The sequence below is a fragment of the Medicago sativa genome, chromosome 6 (genome assembly GCF_051527215.1).
Source record: "Medicago sativa cultivar Bolivia chromosome 6, Bolivia_mono, whole genome shotgun sequence".
Classification (NCBI taxonomy): Eukaryota; Viridiplantae; Streptophyta; class Magnoliopsida; order Fabales; family Fabaceae; genus Medicago; species Medicago sativa.
The window spans coordinates 16,341,440-16,346,859 of record NC_140754.1 but is presented as its reverse complement, the minus strand read 5'-3'; the positions used below and the strand labels follow the sequence as shown (position 1 = coordinate 16,346,859).

The window sequence follows — 5,420 nt, the reverse complement described above, 5'->3', positions numbered from 1 at the left end:
TTCATCTCTTCAAAGTTGCCTTGAGTCATCTTCATGAAGTTCATCATAGTTTCCTCAAGAGCGGATGGCTTCCTTTGTTGTTGTTGAGGAGGAGTGAGCATCTGAGAGTTCAAAGCATTGTTATTTGAGTAGCTTAGATTTGGATGCTTATTAATGCCTGAATTGTAGTATTGATTCTGCCTTTGATATCCTCCCATGAAGTTAGCTTCTTCACTTGATCCTTCCGGAACACATTCACCGTTGGGATGTTCTTCACCACATAAGTCACACTTGATTGCAGCTACTTGTTGTTGCTTTTGAGCCAAAGTGAAGCCTTGAAACTCCTTAGTTAGAGCTTCGATCTGTTTGTTCATTGCTGCTTGGTTGGCAAGGATAGCAGTTTGTTCACTCACCCCAAACACTCCTCTTTCTTTCTTTTTAGCTTGATCACGATACTCATTGCCAGCCATGTTTTCAATTAGAGCTTGAACTTCATGATCAGTTTTACTTTTGAGACTACCTCCCGCGGAAGCATCTAAGAACATTCGAGTGTTTGGTGTTACCCCCTCAGTGAAGATTTGGAGGTATTGCTTCTCGGTGAACTCATGATTAGGGCATCTCTTGAGAAGCAAATTGAATCGCTCCCAAGCATCATACAATGATTCACCTTCTCCTTGCTTGAAGTTAGAGATCTCCATCTTCTTGTCCCAATACTTAGACATAGGGAAGTATTTCTCCAAGAACTTCAGCTCTAACTCTTCCCATGTTTGGACAGTCCCGTTTGGAATTGTTAGCAACCAATCTTTTGCTCTTCCCGTCAAGGTGAAAGGAAACAACCTTAACTTCTTTTGTGCTTCAGTCACGGTGGCTGGTTGCACACAAAACTCACAGGTTTCAGCAAAACGGCTCAAGTGTTCATGAGGACTCATAGCTTCAGTCCCATCGAATTGCTTGTCCCTCAAACCATTGAGGACAGTTGTCTTGATGTCGAACGCTACGGGGTTAGCTGGTTGAAAAGTGTGGGTCAGTTGACCATGATGAGTGGCTAACCCGTAGTCTCCAAGCTTAGGTCTTGGTGGTACAACTCCTTCTCCTTCCATCGTTGCAGATTTAGGAGAAGAGATTGTTTCAGATTCACTTGAGAGTTGCTCCGGTACTTGTTCTCGAACACCCGGTGGAACGGATTGAGCTAACCTTTGCGATCGGACAGCTTTCCGAAGTGCTCTAGCAGTTCTTTCAATCTCCGGATCGTACTCTAAGTCGTCAGAGCTCTGTTTACCTCGCATAAACAGCAAAATACCTTAGTAGCACTGCACAACGCAAAGTAATCAAGTGAATATGAAAACAGAAAAATAAAAATGAAAAACAGAAAAGTAAATTGCAAAAACCCTAAATTATAACGTAATTGCCTTGTTGAAATAATTCAACAGTCCCCGGCAACGGCGCCAAAAACTTGATAGAACTCTGGCAAGTGCACCAATAACTATCGAAGTAGTAAAAAAAATATCGTTCCCACGAGGACTGTTTTTAACTTCAATTATTCAATTTCGTTATAAAAGTAGGATGTATAAAAGTTTATTTTGTTTTGCCACTAGGCAGTAGATTTGGTTTGATTTTAAGAAATCAAATAAAAAAGTAACGATTTGATTAAGAAAATAGGAGAGAGATGAGATCAGGTCTTCGAATCCTCTATGTTTCCCCTAATTGGTTACTGCACCTATTATTACTAATGATTCTCTAGTTTCACGATAGTTAACAAATTAGCCCTAATCAATCCCTTGAGTTAGGACCCTCTTTTTAAACTACAGCCCCTAATTCCTTAGGTGGTCTAATAATCATCAAAGGTTTAAGCACGTTAACCTAATATCACTAACAAACGATTATCCATTCCTAGACTAACCATGTTTATTAGAACAATTCAATTTAGGTCTAAGTCGAAAGCTATGGTCAGTAGTCATTCGATCTCACAAAATCATGTTTATATTTGATCAGGATATAAAAAGCAGTAAGAACAATTGAATTGAATGAAAACTAGAATATCATTAATAAGTAATAGAGTTTCACAGCAACATATGATCAATTAGGGTTACATAGGTTCATCTCCGACCTAATCTCTAAGAGATTTAGCTACTCATAATTGAGTTTACAAATAGCATAATCAATGAAAGAATTAAAACATACATAAACTGGGTTAGAGATGATGAAATCCTCTCCGCTGCAGCCTTCTGGGTGTTAAAATCGCACTTTCGTTCTCCAAAATCGTAACCCTTGTTCTTCAGATTGAGTGCAGTATTTATAGAAGTCATGGGCCTGACCCATCAAAATCGCGCCGCGCCTTGTTAATTGGCGTGCCGCGATTTCCCTCAAACAGGGAGGATGTAATTTTTCTTCTAAAATCGCAGCACGGCTTGAAATTGGCGTGGCGCGATTTCCTTCGAACAGACTTCAACATTTAAGCTTTTTGCACTCCAGAACAGTAGAAATTGCATAAGAACTCTATCAAAATGTCACAATGAGTCCCTAATATTACGTAATGACAGAATGTCATCACCTATAGTCACCACGTGTCTACAATACAACCTGGCGGTTGATTATACGTGTGTGGAGTCTTGCTTTCCTAGACGGTAGTGCATGCTAAACCCGTCATAGGCTTATCTTACTTGTTATAGGCTTCTCATCTTACACGTGTCATGGCGGTCAAGGGGAAAACTAAAACCGCAATGCCAAGATACGATCTACACATCAAGGCCTTCACTTGCTAAAGTCATGACACAACTCTAAACAGGACGATTAGGGGAAACCTATGATCGTCGTCGGTATAACACTCTTAACTTGCTTACTTGAAAATGTTGCATTTAACAATATATCATCTCTTGCCACAAAGGTGACTCTTTCTAGCTTGCTAGTTCTTGACTATTTACTTCTAAATTCTTTCTAGTTCTTGACAGTCTATGCCAAGGCTCTATGACATAACACATAAATGTATGATGAATATGCATAGTCAGCTTCATTGATTATGTTAGAGTGTAACAAACAATTATCTTAAATTCATTTTATGGATTAGTCCCGAGTGGAGTAACCCCGGAAGATAATCCCTCACTACCGGTGAAATGCTTAGCAAGAGCGCACCGGACTCCCTTAGTGAACGTGCGGGTCCCTTACGGCTTACCCCGTTCCCCCCTTGGAGAACCTTTTGTACCCAACCTTGGACGGAATACAAAAGACACGGCACCTTAGCTTAGTGAAATGCGGCTCCCTTGCGGCTTAACCATTCCCCTTTGGGAACCCCTTGAATCCAATTTGGATAACAAGAGACATGACACTCTTTCTTTCTTATAAGTCTTAGTCTTATGCATGAAAATTAACTTAAACATGCTAACTCTTTCACCTCGGATCCCTAGACGATCCCACTAGAGGTAACTATGTGCTTGCTTAACTTACTTTGTGAATGGATATAAATCGATTCACATCTTACCATACTTGTATGGCACTTGCTTCTATGCGAAGGTAATACTCACATTACCTCGCGTCTATCAAGCATAAAACTAATGCAAAGCATTCTATTACTTTCTAACTATTCTAGTTCTCGTTGACTATACCGAGGCTCTAGTTCTTCCCTTTGCTTAAAGTTTATCTTGCTACCCGAATCAAACATCATACTCTCGCTTACCATGCTTTACCATACTTGCCAAATACTTGTTTCGTTTATAAGAAAGTCTCCTTTTTAAACTTTAACAATTAGGATCTTGGTTTGAGGGGTTCATATCTCTTAAAAAGACTGCACAAGAAAAACCGCTCGTGAAACGCCGAAACGACCTGAGGCGAACAAAACAATGGGTTTCCCCACTGTGTTGCTCGCCTAGGCGAGTAGATTTACTGGGGAGGCGAGCTCTTACTCGCCATGGCGAGTTGGGGGCGAGCAGAACCCCCTGTTCGGCCCTCTAGCTCGCCTCGCGAGCCATTTGCTCGCTGTGGCGAGCTGTGACAGTCCTGCAACCTCCAAACTGATATTTTTGGCTTAAAAACCTCAAACCAAGCATCTCCAAGTGCTATGTGACCCTTAGGATCATTAGAAACCTGTAAAAACAGTCCTGGGACAAGTGTGCACAAGTATAGCAAGCATGGTAAGAAATGGGGCAACTAACTTATACTTTAAAAACCCTAAAATACATATTAACTTTGCAAGATAAATACACAAACCCAAAGGGTAGGAAACTAACTAAGGAACTCACCTAAAAGATTACAATTGATTCCCAAAAGCTTCCAAGCATCAACTTCACTTCATGCCTCAAAACCCAAGCTTTGGTCCTTATTGCTTTCTTGATCAAACCATCTCACTCTTGTAGTTTTCTTGCAATCCATAACATCTTCTTCTTTGCTAGCTCATCACAAATCCAACCCAAAGCTTTATTCAACAAACCCTAGTTCTTGATTTGTTCACATCCATGGCCTTAGCTTACTAATCAATCTTCAATCATCTTCCTCTTTGTTTCTTAACCATGAATCAACCCAAGCTTACACCAAAACATGCTTCAACTTCCAACTTGATCAAAACCCTAACTTGAATCCATTCTTGAAAGGAAGAAAAGAAGAATCAAACAAAACCCCAAGATTAAGAGATGTTGAGAAACATAATCTAGAAGCATGCCATGTGAGGAAGTAGTTTTGATGAAGTGGTGAGGTGAGGAGAAGGAGGGAGATCGATGGAGAAGAGAGAAGGGAGAGCAAAATCCTTTCTCCAACCTAGAGAGAGAAGAAAGAAGAGAAAATGAGATATTTTGGTCCCTTTCCCAAATAAATATCCTTTAACCGCGCAATTACCAAATTGCCCTTTCTTTAAGCGTGTTAAATCCGTCTCTAACACTTACTCCGTAATAAGCTGATATTACGTAATAAATATTCTCCATTAAACTATCTTTCAAAATAAGTTCTCTGGGACGATCGACTGATACAGTTCAAACACTGACAGGCGGGATGTTACATTCTACCCCCCTTAAAGAAATTTCGTCCTCGAAATTTAGAGATCACCTACTAATTCTCATAACAGATTCTGACCAAGCCCACTCTAAAGATCTCGAAGTATACTTTCTTCGTTAGACCACTTAACTTGACTTCTTTCTTTATCCGCATTAAAACGAATAAAATCTCTCAATCTTATTATCTTTCTTAAATCACTGAGCTATCTCAAGACATCGCATTTGAACCACATCTTTACTGGATGCAACTTGGTCATCTTGTATCCACAACTTAGTTACTTGGCATATACCATTAATTTGAATAACCTTCATTAACTAAAACACTCGGGATCTACCCTGTAGTGCTCCTTTGCATCAAAACATCTTATCATGCACACATAACTTTTCTCACTGTACTTCGAGTCTCAAGCCTCTTACTTACGTTACTTATCTTAATGATGCTACAAATCTTCTTGTCTTTTCTCA

At 39.9% G+C, this 5,420-nt stretch overlaps 1 non-coding gene across 1 annotated transcript; it reads left to right on the top strand.

Annotated features, from left to right (window-relative positions):
* Positions 1–579: 579 nt before the first annotated feature.
* On the top strand, positions 580–686 carry LOC146913237 (small nucleolar RNA R71). Its single transcript, XR_015017183.1, has one exon. It is a non-coding gene; the product is annotated as a small nucleolar RNA R71 (small nucleolar RNA).
* Positions 687–5,420: the final 4,734 nt, after the last annotated feature.